Here is a 17,500-nt window from a genome sequence, read left to right as displayed (position 1 = left end):
GTTTAAAGCCAATATACGGTACCGGGTATTTTTTTTTCAGTAAATAGGTAGCCAACAAATAAAAATTGCTTGACATTGGATATAGCAGTTATCAAATTAAGCTTGTCTACTATGTTTTGAAAATTACCAACTATTCCCTACATCTTGTCAATCTGATTGTGACCTATAAAGTAGATTGTAATTTCTTAGGAAACCTATTTTGGGAGTTAGACTAATAATCGAAGTGATTTTGTATTTATTAACATATTTTGTTGGTTTGTTCATTATGACAATTATCAGTGGAGAGGTTCCAGAGTTCATAAAGGTGTTCTGCTTTGCTTGTATTTAAATTTGTATGTCATTGTTACCAGAGGTTTAGCCTTCGTTACTTATAGCCAATCATCCATCGAGAAAGAGGGAAGAAATGCTGTCATAAGTTACGTAACGAGTGCGTTCGAAACCTTTTCTCTGAGTAAGTTGGCCCGTCTTCAAAAAAAGTCACTTTTACATTATAAGTACCAAATTTATTCAACCTACGTAATGCAGAATACAGTCAAAATTTATGTGTAGATATAATATGTATTCTGAATAACCGTTATATGTATGAAATGCATAGATAAAAAGTTATTGCGAAAAAACCGTGTTACAGAGCCCCTGAATCTCATAGTAGTTCGCGAATACTTAACTGTTGTTTGGGGATATTTTCAGGCAAAAGTCCTTTGTACTGAACAAATTCGAATTGGTTTCTGGCAAGTTTACCATTGATAATTCCACTTTTTGTGCCAATCACATAACCACTGTCTTCAACTGCTAATACAACACCTACTATGTTAGGGGGTCTCCTTTACTACGGTCAAATTGAGACACCGGTACAGACACATTGTCTCCAACATCAACTGCTCGCATTGATCTTGTGCTGCGTGCTAACATTCGTTGAGGTTGCTTTAGGAAGACCAAACTCAGCTTCCTTTCTTGCCTTGTTTTGCTGGATGCAGTACTTCGGTTGAGATATTTTCTTGTTCCATTGCAGGTTGCTGCTGAGAGTCTGCAACTGGATGTGGTTCACGTTCACATTCAGGGTCTACTGATATTAGGTCATCCCGAGCTGAATCTCCGGTAAGTGGAACTTCTATAAGCCTTTCAAGTTCTTCTTCTTCAATACCAGACGATATTTTGCTGATGAATGCATCTGGTAAATTTGACTTAATACCACATCTTGGCTTGTTGCCAGGGTGAGTCGGCTTAGATATATATAAATATATATAATACTATATAATTATATATCTCATATAGTCTATATATATATATATAATATATATATATATATATATATATAATATATAATATATATAAATAAAAGTCTCGAACGAGGAAAGAATGTTACCAGGGACATAACTCATCTTATTGGATGAAATCGTATAATCTGAGACAGCCCTCAATACGTTCCATGAAATTGTAACCTACTCGTTTCCTTCCACTTTCTCAGCAACCAAAACCCTCGTATTATAATTTCGTTTCAACAAATTAAAACATCCTCTTACTCTCGAAATTTTTGTTATGATTTATAATAAGTTTTTTCAGGAGACGGATTTCCGCTCTCTTTATCTGGCATAAAACGATTATTTTGTTCATTCGTATTAGTGGCAATTCGCAAACGTATAGCAATTTAGTCTTTGGAGAGCTGAAACACACCCCTTATCGAAACGTTATACGTACGTTTCCCCCCCAACCCCATCTCTCTCTCTCTCTCTCTCCCCCTCTCCCGTTCCCCCACCCAAGCTGTACGAACGTATTCGATTGTTCCCGAGTTTCGAAGCAGCGACTACGTAGTGTATATAAAATCCACCGAAGCGTGCGGCAGGATCAGTTTGCTACTGTTAACCGATCACAGAAGACGGTGAGGCTCCGCCAGCCCTAGTGGTCGATTATATTTCAAGCTCCAGACACTAGTCAATTTATAGGATATATCAAGAGCTCCGTCAGAAATAGTAACTTAAAGGCGGCAAGGAACAGACGCTCAAGGAAGTCGTGGATAGAAGCTGTAACCACGACACATATTAATAAGTATCGTTTGAGAATGTTAAACTTTTTCTTTATTTATTCACACTATTCTCTCACTATCTTCCACAGACAAAATCATTGAGGTTACTCCACCATCATTTCTATACACATTCTCTCACTATCTTCCACAGACAAAATCATGAAGGTTACTCCACCATGATTTTTATTCCATACACATTATTCTCCCATATATTCCACAGACAAAAATCATGAAAGATTTATTCCACCATGATTATTTATACTCCATACACATTATTCTCTCACTATATTCCACAGGACAAAATCATGAAGTACTCCACTATTAATTTCAACTCCGTACCCATTTTCCTCCCACTAATCTTTCACAGACAAATCAGTTATGGGTACTCCACCAGTTCTACTCCATATACATTATTCTCCACTATCTTCCACGGACAAAATCATGAAGGTTACACCATCAGGATTCTACTCCATACACATTATTCTCTCACTATATTCCACAGACAAAATAATGAAAGTTATTCAACTATGATTTCTACTCCGTACACATTATTCTCCCACTTTCTTTCACAGACAAAATCATGAAGGTTACTCCACCATGATTTCTACTCCATACACATTATTCTCTCACTATCTTCCACAGACAAAATCATGAAGGTTACTCCACCATGATTTCTACTCCATTCACATTATTCTCCCACTATCTTTCACAGACAAAATCATGAAAGTTACTCCACCATGATTTCTACTCCATACACATTATTCTCCCACTATCTTTCATAGACAAAATCATGAAGGTTACTCCACCATGATTTCTATTCCATACACATTATTCTCCCTCTATCTTTCACAGACAAAATCATGAAGGTTACTCCACCATGATTTCTACGCCATACACATTATTCTCTTACTATCTCCTACAGACAAAATCATGAAAGTTACTCCAACATGATTTCTACTCCAAACACATTATCATCCCACTATCTTTCACAGAAAAAAATCATGAAGGTTTCTCCACCATGATTTCTACTCCATACACCATATTATTTCCACCCCTATCCTCCTACCAGACAAAATCCATGAAGGTTACTCCACCATGATTTGCCGACTCTATACAAATTATTTCTCTCACTATCTTCACCCAGACAAATCATGAATTACTCCACCATGATTTCTACTCCATAAACACATTTATGCTCTCACTGATCTCCCACGGACAAAATCTGATAGTTATCCACCATGATTTCTACTCCATTACACATTTTATTCTCGCCACCTATCTCCCACAGGACAAAATTTCATGAAAAAGTTACTCCACCATGATTTCTACTCCAAAAAAAAATAACACATTATTCTTCCTCACTATCTCCCACGACAAATCATGAAAGTTACTCCACCATGATTTATACTCTATACACATTATTCTCTCACTATCTTCCACAGAAAAAATCATGAAGGTTATCCATGATTTATACCTATACAATTATTCTCTCACTATCTTCCACAGAAAAAGCATGAAGGTTCCTCCCACTTGATTTCTTACTCTATACAAATTATTCTCTCACTATCTTTCACAGACAAAATCATGTCGAAAGTTACTCCACCAATGATTTTCCTACTTCCATAAACACATTATTCTCTCACTATCTTCCACAGACAAAATCATGAAGGTTACTCCCACCATGATTTTCCTAAACTTCATACACATTAATTATCTCACTATCTCCCACCCCGGACAAAATCATTGATAAGTTACTCCACCATGATTTCGACTCCATACATAATAACATTATTCTCTCACTATCTCCGCCACAAGACAAAATCATGAAAAGTTACTCCACCATGATTTCTACTCCATATACACCATTATTCTCCCACTATCTTCCACAGGACAAATCATGAAGATTACTCACCATGATTTCTTCTCCATACACATTATTCTCTCACTATCTCCCACAGACAAAATCATGAAAGTTTACTTCCACCATGATTTTCTACTTCATACACATTATTATCCCCTATCTTTCACAGATCTAATGAAGGTTACTCCACCATGATTTCTACTTCATACTTTATTCTCTCACTAACTTCCACAGACAAAATCATGAAGGCTACTCCACCATGCTTTCTACTTCATACACGCTATTCTCTCACTATCTTCCACCGACAAATCATAAAGGTTACTCCACCATGATTTCTACTCCATATACATTATTCTTTCACTATCTTTCACAGACAAAATCATGAAGGTTCTTCCCCACCATGATTTCTATTCGATACACATTATCTCTCACCCCATCTTCCACAGACAAAATCATGAGGTTTCTAAACCATGATTTTCTACTCCATACACATTATTCTCGTCACCCCTATCTTTCACAGCATAATCATGAAGGCTACTCCACCATGATTTCTATTCCATACACATTTTATTTCTCCTCACTATATTTCACAGACAAAATCATGAAAGTACTCCAACATGATTTCTACTCCATATACATTATTCTCCCACTATCTTCCACAGACAAAATCATGAAGGTTACACCATCATGATTCTACTCCATACACATTATTCTCTCACTATATTCCACAGACAAAATCATGAAAGTTACTCCACCATGATTTCTACTCCGTATACATTATTCTCCCACTTTCTTTCACAGAGAAAATTATGAAGGTTACTCCACCATGATTTCTACTTCATTCACATTATTCTCCACTATCTTTCACAGACAAAATCATGAAGGTTACTCCACCATGATTTCTACTCCATACACATTTTTCTCCCTCTATCTTTCACAGACAAAATCATGAAGGTTACTCCACCATGATTTCTACTCCATATACATTATTCTCCCACTATCTTCCACAGACAAAATCATGAAGGTTACACCATCATGATTCTACTCCATACACATTATTCTCTCACTATATTCCACAGACAAAATCATGAAAGTTACTCCACCATGATTTCTACTCCGTACACATTTTCCTCCCAGTATCTTTCACAGACAAAATCATGAAGGTTACTCCACCATGATTTCTACTCCATACACATTATTCTCCCTCTATCTTTCACAGACAAAATCATGAAGGTTACTCCACCATGAATTTCTACTCCATACACATTATCATTCCACTATCTTTCACAGAAAAAATCATGAAGGTTTCTCCACCATGATTTCTACTCCATACACATTATTCTCCCACTATCTCCTACAGACAAAATCATGAAGGTTACTCCACCATGATTTCTACTCCATACACATTATTCTCCCACTATCTTTCACAGACAAAATCATGAAGGTTACTCCACCATGATTTCTACTCCATACACATTATTCTCCCACTATCTTTCACAGACAAAATTATGAAGGTTACTCCACCATGATTTCTACTCCATACACATTTTTCTCCCTCTATCTTTCACAGACAAAATCATGAAGGTTACTCCACCATGATTTCTACTCCATACACATTATTTTTCTCACTACCTCCACAAACAAAACAAAAATCAGGAAAGTTACTTCACCATGATTTCTACTCCATACAAAATTAAATTTTCTCCCACTATCTTTCACAGACAGAATCATGAAAGTTACTCCACCTTTATTTCTACTCCATACACATTATTCTCTCACTATCTTCCACAGACAAAATCATGAAGGTTACTCCACCATGATTATTTATACTCAATACACATTATTCTCCCACTATCTTCCACACACAAAATCATGAAGGTTACTCCACCATGATTCTACTCCATACACATTATGCTCCTCACTCCCACAGACAAAATCAGGAAAGTTACTCCCCCAAGATTTTCTACTCCGTATACATTATTCTCCCACTTTCCTTCACAGAAAAATCATGAAGGTTTACTCCACCATGATTTCTACTTCATTCACATTATTCTCCCACTTTCTTTTTCACAGACAAAATTATGAAGGTTTACTCCCACCATGATTTCTTTACTCCATATTTTATTTTCTCCCTATCTTTTCACAGACAAAATCATGAAGGTTGCTCCGCAATGATTTTCTACTCCTACACATTTTTCTCACTTCTCCTACGACAAAATCATGAAAGTTACTCCACCATGATTTTACTACCCATACAAAATTATTCCCCCACTATCTTTCACAGACAAATCATGAAGGTTACCCACATGATTTCTGCTCCATTACATTATTCTCCCATATCTTTCCAGGACAAAATTATGAAGGTTTACTCACCAGATTTCTACTCCATACAAATTATTCTCCATTAGCTTTCCACAGCAGATCATGATTTTACTCACTTTTATTTCTTACTCCATACACATTTAGTTCCTTCACTTATATTCCACAGGCAAAATCAGAAAGGTTACTCCACCATGATTATTTATACTCATACACATTATTCTCCACTATCTTCCACACACAAAATCATGAAGGTTACTCCATCATGATTTCTACTCCATACACATTAGGTTCTCTCACATATTAAAAATCATGAAGCGTTTACTCCGCCATCATTTCTGCTCCATACACATTATTCTCCCCCACTATCTTTCCACACACAAAATAATGAAGGTTTACTCCACCATGATTTTCTACTCCGTTACACATAAATTTCCTCCACTATTTTTCTCCCCACAGAAGAAAATCATGAAAGTACTCCACCCCATGATTTCTTTACTCCCATACACATTATTCTACCAATATCTTTTTCACGGACAAAATCGGATGAGGTTTACGTCCACCATGATTCTACTCCATACACCATTATTACTCTCACTTTATCCACCAGACAACAAATCATGAAAGGTCTACTCCAGTATTATTTGCCTACTTCGCGTACACCATTATTCTCCCATTATCTTTCACAGATAAAATCATGCCAAGGTTACATCCACCATGATATTTTCTACTCCATACCACATTATTCTCTCTCACTCTATTTCACAGGACAAAAATCATGAAAGTTACTCCAGTATGCTATGCTTTAAAACTAAACCCGTTACCACATTATTTTCCTTCACACTATCTTCCACAGACAAAAATCATGAAGTTACTCCAGCATTGATTTCTACTCCAACACATTATTCTCTCACCATCTTCCACAGACAAATCATGAGGTTACTCCACCATGATTTCTACTCCATACACATTATTCTCTCACTATCTTTCACAGACAAAATCATGAAGGTTACTCCACCATGATTTCTACTCCATACACATTATTCTTCACTCGCTATCACAGACAAAATCATGAAAATTTCTCCACCTTGATTTCTACGCCATACACCATTATTCTCTCACTATCTCCACTTAGAAAATCATGAAGGTTTCCCCACCATGATTTCTACTCCATACACAATTATTCTCTAATTATATTTTCACAGACAAAATCATTCAAGGTTAATCCACATGATTTTTCTACTCCATGACATTATTCTCTCACTTTTTTCCAAAGTCAAAATCATTGAGAGATACCTCCACCATCCATTTTCTACTCAATACACATTATTCTCCCACTATCTTTCACAGACAAAATCACGAAGGTTACTCCACCATGATTCTACTCCATACACATTATTTTCTCAATATCTTCCACAGACAAAATCATGGAAGTTACTCCATCATGATTCTATTCCATACACATTATTCTCTCACTATATTCCAAAGACAAAATCATGAAGGCTACTCCACCATGATTTCTACTCCATACACATTATTCTCTCACTATCTTCACAGACAAATCTTGAAGGTTACTCCACCATGATCATTACTACATACCACATTATCTCTCATTATCTTTCATTTTCAGACAAAATCATGAAGGTACTCCAACCACTCCATGATTTCTATCCATCACATTTCATTCTCTCACCATCTTCCACAGACAAAATCATGAGGTTTCTCCACCATGATTTCTACTCCATACACATTATTCTCTCACTATCTTTCACAGACAAAATCATGAAGGTTACTCCACCATGATTCTATTCCATACACATTATTCTCCCACTATCTTCCACAGACAAAATCATGGAGGTTAATCCATCATGATTCTATTCCATACACATTATTCTCTCACTATATTCCTCAGACAAAATCATGAAGGCTACTCCACCATGATTTCTCCTCCGTACACATTATTCTCTCACTATCTTTCACAGACCACTATCTTCCACAGGCAAAATCATGAAGGTTACACCATCATAATTCTACTCCATACACATTATTCTCTCAATATCTTCCACAGACAAAATCATGAAGGTTACTCCACTATGATTTCTACTCCATTTACATTATTCTCCCACTATCTTTCACAGACAAAATCATGAAGGTTACTCCACCATGATTTCTACTCCATACACATTATCTCCCACTATCTTTCACAGACAAAATTATGAAGGCTACTCCACCATGATTTCTACTCCATACACATTATTTTCTCACTATCTCCTACAGACAAAATCATGAAAGTTACTCCACCATGATCTCTACTCCATACATATTATCATCCCACTATCTTTCACAGAAAAAATCATGAAGGTTACTCCACCATGATTTCTACTCCATACACATTATTCTCTCACTATCTTCCACAGACAAATCATGAAGGTTATTCCACCATGATTTCTACTCCATACACATTATTCTCTCACTATCTTTCACAGACAAAATCATGAAAGTTACTCCACCATGATTTCTACTCCATACACATTATTCTCTCACTATCTTCCACAGACAAATCATGAAGGTTACTCCACCATGATTTCTACTCCATACACATTATTCTCTCACTATCTTCCACCGACAAATCATGAAAGTTACTCCACCATGATTCCTATTCCATACACATTATTCTTTCACTATCTTTCACAGATAAAATCATGAAGGTTACTCCAACATGATTTCTACTCCATATACATTATTCTCTCACCATCTATCACAGACAAAGTCATGAAAGTTCTCCAATTTGATTTTTTCTACTCCATACACATTATTTTCTCTCTCTATCTTCCACAGGCGAAATAATGAAGGTTACTCCCACCATGATTTCTACTCCATACACATTATTTTCTCACTATCTCTCGCAGCAAAATCATGAAGGTAAAACTTCCACCATGATTTTTACTCCATATACATTATTCTCTCACTATCTTTCACAGTCAAAATCATGAGAGTTACTCCACCATTGATTTTTTACTCCATACAGATTATTCTTTTACTATCTTCCACAGACAAAATCAGGAAAGTTTTTCCACCATGATTTCTACTCCATACACATAATTCTCTCACTATCTTCCGCAGACAAAATCATGAAATTTACTCCACCTTGATTTCTATTTAATGTAGATTATTCTTCCATTATCTTCCACAGAAAAAATCATGAAGGTTACTCCACCATGATTTCTACTCCATTCACCTTATTCTCTCACTATCTTCCACAGATAAAATCATGATGGTTACTCCACCATGATTTCTACTCCATTCACCTTAATCTTCCACTTTCTTTCATAGACAAAACCATGAAAGGTTTACTCCACCCACGATTTCTACTTCCTTCACCTTATTCTTCCACTATCTTTCACAGACGAAATCATGAATCTTTCTCCACCATGATTTTCTACTCCATTCACCTTTTATTCTCCCACTATATTCCACAGACAAAAATCATGATGGTTACTCCCTCCATGATTTCTACTCTATTCACCTTATTCTTTTCACTATCTTTCACAGACAAAATCATGAAGGGTTACTTCCACCACGATTTTATACTCCATTCACCTTTTATTCTTTCCACTATCTTTCACAAACGAAATTCATGAATCTTTTCTCCACATGATTTCTACTCCATTCACCTTATTCTTCCGCTATCTTTCACCGACAAAATATGACGTTACCCACCTTGATTTCTACTCTTTTTCACCTTATTCTTCCTCTATCGTTCACAGACAAAATCATGAAGGTAACTCCATCATAATTTCTACTCCATTCACCTTATTTCTCCAAACTGTTTCCACAGACAAAATCATAAAGTTACTCCACCGATGTTTTCTACTCATTCACCTTTATTCTTTCCACTTTATTTCACAGACAAAATCATGAAGTTACCCCACCATTGTTTTCTACTCCATTCACCTTATCTTCCACTATCTTTCACAGACAAAATCATGAAGGTTACCCCACCATGATTTTGATCCATTCACCTTATTCTTCCACTATCTTTCACAGACAAAATCTTGAAGGTTACTCCACCATGATTTCTACTCCATTCACCTTATTTCTTCCACTATCTTCCACAGACAAAATCATGAGGTTTCTCCACCAATGGATTTCTACTCCATACACATTATTTCTCCACTATCTTCAACAGACAAAATTCGGAGTTACCTCCACCATGATTCCATTCCATTTACACATTATTCTCCCCACTATGTCTTCCACAGGACAAAATTTCATGGAGGTTAATCCATAATGATTCCATTCCCAAAAACAATTATCTTCTATATTCCACAGACAAAATCACTGAAGGCTACTTCAAACCATGATTTCTCCTCCTTACAATTAAATTCTCTTCACTATCTTTCACAGACCCACATCTTCACAGACAAAATCATTGAAGGTTACACCATCATAATTTACTCCATACACATCATTCTATCCAATATATTCCATAAGAACATAATCTTGAAAGTTACTCCATTATGATTTCTATTTCCGGTATACCAGTTATTTTTCCCACTTTATTTCACAGGACAAAATCATTGAAGGTCACTCCATCATGGATTTTCCTAACTCCATAACACATAATTCTCTCAACTTATCTTCCACAGACAAAAGCATGCAAGGTTTACTCCACTATTGATTTTCTACTCCCATTCACATTATTCCTCCCCATTATCTTTCACAGACCAAATCATGGAAGGTTTACTCCCACCATGATTTCTACTCCATACACCCATTTTATTTTACCCGACTACTTTCACAGACAAAATTATGAAGGTTACTCCACTATGATTTCTACTCCATACACATTTTTCTCCCTCTATCTTTCACAGACAAAATCATGAAGGTTACTCCACCATGACTTCTACTCCATACACATTATTTTCTCACTATCTCCTACAGACAAAATCATGAAAGTTACTCCACCATGATCTCTACTCCATACATATTATCATCCCACTATCTTTCACAGAAAAAAATCATGAAGATTACTCCACCATGATTTCTACTCCATACACATTATTCTCTCACTATCTTCCACAGACAAATCATGAAGGTTATTCCACCACGATTTCTACTCTATACACATTATTCTCTCACTATCTTTCACAGACAAAATCATGAAAGTTACTCCACCATGATTTCTACTCCATACACATTATTCTCTCACTATATCTCACAGACAAAACCATGAAGGTTTCTCCACCATGATTTCTACTCCATACACATTATTCTCTCACTATCTCCCATGAACAAAATCATGAAAGTTACTCCACCATGATTTCTTCTCCATACACATTATTCTCTCACTATCTCCCACAGACAAAATCATGAAAGTTACTTCACCATGATTTCTACTTCATACACATTATTATCCCACTATCTTTCACAGACAAAATCATGAAGGTTACTCCACCATGATTTCTACTCCATACACATTATTCTCTCACTATCTTCACATACAAAATCATGAAGCCTACTCCACCATGGTTTCTACTCCATACACGCTATTCTCTCACTATCTTCCACCGACAAATCATGAAGGTTACTCCACCATGATTTCTATTCCATACACATTATTCTTTCACTATCTTTCACAGACAAAATCATGAAGGTTACTCCAACATGATTTCTACTCCATACACATTATTCTCTCACCATCTTCCACAGAAAAAATCATGAGGTTTCTCCACCATGATTTCTACTCCATACACATTATTCTCTCACTATCTTTCACCTTTCACAGACAAAATCATGAAGGTTACTCCACCATGATTATTTCTACTCAATACACATTATACTCCCACTATTTATCACAGACAAAATCATGAAGGTTACTCCAGCATGATTCTACTCCATACACATTATTCTCCCACTATCTTCCACAGGCAAAATCATGAAGGTTACTCCATCATGATTCTATTCCATACACATTATTCTCTCACTATATTCCACAGACAAAATCATGAAGGTTACTCCACTATGATTTCTACTCCGTACACATTATTTTCCCACTTTCTTTCACAGACAAAATCATGAAGGTTACTCCATCATTATTTCTACTCCATACAGATTATTCTCTCACTATCTTCCACAGACAAAATCATGAAGGTTACTCCACCATTATTTCTTCTCCATGCACATTATTCTCTCATTATATTTCACAGACAAAATCATGAAGGTTACTCCACCATGATTTCTACTCCATACAAATTATTCTCTCACTATCTTCCACAGACAAAATCATGAGAGTTACTCCACCATGATTTCTACTCCATACATTTTATTCTCTCACTATCTTTCACAGACAAAATCATGAAAGTTACTCCACCATGATTTCTACTCCATACAGATTATTCTCCCACTATCTTTCACAGACAATATCATGAAGGTTACTCCACCATGATTTTCACTCCATTCACTTTATTCTTTTACTATCTTTCACAGACAAAATCATGAAGGATACTCCACCATGATTTTTACTTCATTCACCTTATTCTTCCGCTATTTTCACAGACAAAATCATGAAGGTTACTCCACGATGATTTCTACTCCATACAGATTATTCTCTCACTATCTTCCACAGACAAAATCATGAGAGTTACTCCACCATGATTTCTACTCCATACACATTATTCTCCCACTATCTTCCACAGACAAAATCATGAAGGTTACTCCACCATGATTTCTACTGCATTCACATTATTCTCCAACTATCTTCCTCAGACAAAATCATGAAGGTTACTCCACCATGATTCCAACTCCATTCACCTTATTCTTCCACTATCTTCCACAGACAAAATCATGAAGGTTACTCCACCATGATTTTTACTCCATTCACCTTATTCTTCCACTATCTTTCACAGACAAAACCATGAAGGTTACTCCACCATGATTTCTACTCCATTCACCTTATTCTCCCACTATCTTCTTACATTGTATGGATGATATCACCAGGACTGAGTGGAGGTTCACTGGTGAAAAATACTTTGAAATTATTCTGGATTTCTAACTTCTTTCATTTCAAAAGCGGAATTATTCCTCCCCACCTGCTCCTGTCATTTTCATTCACGACCGCGGCTCCATCCATACGGCCACAGATATAGCCTCACTGAGAATATTTAGGCTAATTTGGTAAAATGTTGGGAGCCTGGGAGGTAGAGGAGACCAGATCAACTTATGGACCACTGGGAACACAATGGAAGCTATTCAACAACCGACCACAGATCGTCAGAAACCATGAATTTTCTATGCCTAACAGATTACAAGAGGTGATCTAAGAGGAAGGTGGCTGAACTCACTAATATTAAAAATAAATGTAAAAATTGAGTGTGTATATTTGGATTACCCCATGGCTTCCGCTGAGCTTCCATGTCGTATGATGTAAAAAAAAAAATCGTAAACACACCTATGCACATCGTTTAGCTCTAGGTCATGATTATTATCATTTATTTATTAGAAAGGTGAATTTGATATCTTAAAGGATTTCAAAATCTAAAGCGAATTTCGCCATCCTGTTTTTTTCTTTAAAAATTATTTAAAAAGAGAACCCTAGGACAGTATCATCAAACTACATTTCTCCAAATAGCTCTTTCCACAGTGGACAGGTAAATGACTGAAGGGGCTGTTTAACAATAGAGACATCTGTCTCTTATCCTCACACGAATGATGATAAGTCTGAGCGAAAGGAATTTCTGTCCGTAGGACATTAAAAAATGTATCACAATTAATATATTAGAAAATATAAGCCAAGTAGATATGTTTATCCATATCATGTAATAATTATTGTAATGAACGGTGTGTAGAGAATAACCTCTACAGTATATTCAAGAGGGAATACAAACCCAACCATAAATACATGAAACCTCTGAATATCAACAATTGTTTATCATTGGCAAACGAATTAAGTTTACCATATGGGAATGGTTAAAAGTTTGCACCAAGTTTGGGAGGCCTTCTTCACTTCCATTACACGTTGTGGAATTTTCTCTGTCCCTAGTAGTTTCATTTTGATTCCTCAGTAACGTCTAGTCTCTCTCTCTCTCTCTCTCTCTCTCTCTCTCTCTCTACTCTCTCCTCTCTTCCTCTTCCTCTCTCTCTCTCTCTCTCTCTCTCTCTCCTTTTCATTCTATATGTATTTCAAGAGAGAGTGAGTTTAACCCCTTCTTCTTGTAAATGTTTTTGTATTCAGAAAATCTACAGTACTGTAATAATATTAGGATAAACACTAAAAACACGCAGGCATTAAAGATAAACAAGAAAATATTTCAAGTGGAGTTTTTCGTTATAAACAAGAAAATATTTCAAGTGGAGCTTTTCGTTAGCCATACACTATCCACGAGCATATCTAGTACTTCGTCCACTCATCGGGGTCGCAACAGGCCCACCTTACCCCTAGCCCCCCATCCATTTCAGTTGTAGCAAAGCTGAGGGCATCGGTACAGCAAAAGCAAGAAGCTTGTCAGTTTGAATTACATTTCAGAATTCCAAAACCTGTAAGACGGCTTAACAACAAGAACTTAATCCCCGACACCACTCCCCCCGCCCCCCGAAAAAATATATATGCATATATTAGTTTAGTCAAGATTAGAGGGTGTTAATGACATATCAAAACTGCATACTTAGCGCAGTGGTATTTCTAGATGACATTACACTTTAAATTAGCTAATATGGGAGAGAGAGAGAGAGAGGAGCTAAGGTGTCGGACATTTTCAACACACACGTTCACCGAATGTTTGGGTATGTTCAGTGAAGTGTTTCTGCGCTTCTCCTTACAGCTTCCTATTGTAGAATTTGTAGGAAACGCACTGCAACCGATACTATAAACTTGGCTTATGTGAGTTAAAATATCCTGTTATGATGTTCGTGATTCTCTCCAATACCAGTATAACTAAAATTTTGATCAATTTTAAGTATTGCGTAATGAATATCACCGATATATAATAACAGACATGGTGGTAAGATAATGCCTTGGACGAAAGTTAAATGGAATCTTAATAAACAAACTTATATTTAAAGTGAGACAGTAATATTAGTTACAGCGATATAACCTGCTCAGATTTCTTTCTTTTTCTTTTACTTCGTGTGTGTGTGTGTCTTTCTCCAACCTTACCTAATGACTCCTCCCACTGAAAGAATTCCAAAGCTTATTGGTGGAACTCTTGCTAAGAGAGGAAGAGTCCTCCCCCCATCCCCCTCAGTAAACACTGTTACCATATAATTTTTCGATGTTGCTCAAGAAGGTGTACCAGGCAAACCTGTGTCAAACTGTACCTACTATGTCGGTTAAGTTCTAGTGGTTTATCTCTTGATATAATGTTAAAGAATCTTAGAATAATGTTAAAGGTAATTCTCCTATAGTTCTTAATGTTCTATTTTAATGTGGTATAAGTATGGAGTGTACTTCTAACGTAAGTTTTTAGGACTGGATAATTGCAAATATACAGGTAACATAAGCAATATTCAACTTGCATCTGGACAGCGGTAAATATAACTTTTTATTAATTGCATCTTTGGATAACTTTGATCAAAGTATATGGAAACAAGCATTAAGGGGTTAAGATGTTGATTACAGAACTATCATAATTGCCTGTTAACGAGTTTGGAACCATTCGGTTACTTAGGACAAACTTTATCTTTTTTCAGGACTGGCGAATAAAAATACTAGAGCTCTCATTCGCATTACCACGCTATCATGAATTTTTTTAATCTACAAAAGCGAGATTCCTTTCTTTCTATAAAGGTTAGTAACTAAGTCTTCTGCTTTCTTAAAAATTATACCTTCGCTATTCCTTGACATGTGAATTAAATGCGGTCAATCTGAATACTTGTTGACAGTTCACTAGCGACGTGGTTCGGAATTTACGTAAGCCGTTGGTCCCGTTGCTGAATAACACGGGTTCAGTGCAACGTTAAAATCATACAAACAAACAATCTGAATATAGTTTCTAATTCAAATTTTCTTTCAGATGCACGCGACAAAGCCTAGCATTACCAACATCAAGGAAACACTTGTAAGATGTTTTTGTAAATTTTATTTCTTGATGGAAGAATGATTTTTGTTGGTTATTGTTCAGCAGGAGTTAAATTCGTATTGTAGCTTTTTTGTAGTTTTATCCTTACCTGTAATTACCTTTAGAGGAAATTAACTTTTGATAATTATTTTAGTTTAGAAATAATTTGATTACTGTTTTTTTGTATAATGTATTTTGTATAATGCATGTGACTTTATTGATTAATTTTTGAATGTATGATAGCTTTTTGTAGTTTCTAGAGTAAATAACTTTTGATAGTAAAATGTTTTTATGACAGAAATAATTTGATTTGAATACTTTTATTTTGCTTTTTGTGACCTGAATGTTTAATTTTTAAATATAACTTAAATTATTTGAATGTGTCTTGTCCATTTGAAAATCTGTAGTATATATTAAATTTTATCTTAGTACAACGAACAAACCTGTATTTAGTCAGGGTACCAACAGTGAGCAAAACTGCGTCTTGGGTAGTAATATTAGCAATGGCAATAATATAAGTAAACCCGGTATCTGTGACAGAAATAAAATTATTAAACCTATCTGTTAGTAATGAGCTAATCTATATCTGGCCGTATGAGCTGTCTATGGCAGTAATGAGCTAAGCATGGGAGTAATGAGCAATGGCAGTAATGAAATTAGCAAACTTTTAGTTTGTGGTAACGATATGAGCAACCCTATTAATGTAGTAATATGAGCAAACCTATATGATTAAACCTGTTATCTGTGGCTGTAGTAAGCAAACCTATTACCTATGGCAGCAATATGAGCAATCACTAATATAATGAGCAAACCGGTTATAGATTGGAGAAATATGAAACCTATGAACTATGGCAGAAATAAACAAACCAGGAATATAATAAATATTATAGATGCCAAATGCATGAGCAAAAATACGAGGCATTTCAGTTTCATGTCAAGAAATTTTATACCAGTTTCACTGGCACTTTGCTAAGCAGCTATGGTCACTAGAATTATAGCATTAGCTCTGACACCCTAGCAGTGATTTAATTAGATGGTTCTGACAAGCGCCTCAGTGGCGTGGTTGGTATGGTGTTGGCGTCCCACCTCGGTGGTCGCGAGTTAAGGCCTGTCCACACGAGCGGGACTGATCGGCGTGCTCCGGGGTTGACGGGCAGATTCTGGCGGGCTTACCCGTGAATGTTGTCCACACAGGTGAGGCGATGGAGAGGTGGGCGTACCCGACGATGCCAGTAGTTGCGGTAC

At 36.1% G+C, this 17,500-nt stretch overlaps 1 long non-coding RNA gene across 1 annotated transcript in view; it reads left to right on the top strand.

Moving 5' to 3' along the window:
• The first annotated feature begins 1,836 nt into the window (after positions 1-1,836).
• The window catches only part of LOC135202333 (uncharacterized), a 19,190-nt gene continuing 3,526 nt past the window's right edge, over positions 1,837-17,500 (top strand). The window contains exons 1-3 of the long non-coding RNA XR_010311717.1: positions 1,837-2,043; positions 15,888-15,984; positions 16,211-17,500. The exon at positions 16,211-17,500 is cut by the window's right edge and continues 811 nt beyond it. This is a non-coding gene — a long non-coding RNA (uncharacterized LOC135202333). The remainder of the gene's footprint in view (positions 2,044-15,887; positions 15,985-16,210) is intronic.

The sequence above is a fragment of the Macrobrachium nipponense genome, chromosome 30 (genome assembly GCF_015104395.2).
Source record: "Macrobrachium nipponense isolate FS-2020 chromosome 30, ASM1510439v2, whole genome shotgun sequence".
Classification (NCBI taxonomy): Eukaryota; Metazoa; Arthropoda; class Malacostraca; order Decapoda; family Palaemonidae; genus Macrobrachium; species Macrobrachium nipponense.
This window is presented reverse-complemented; position numbering and strand designations above follow the sequence as displayed.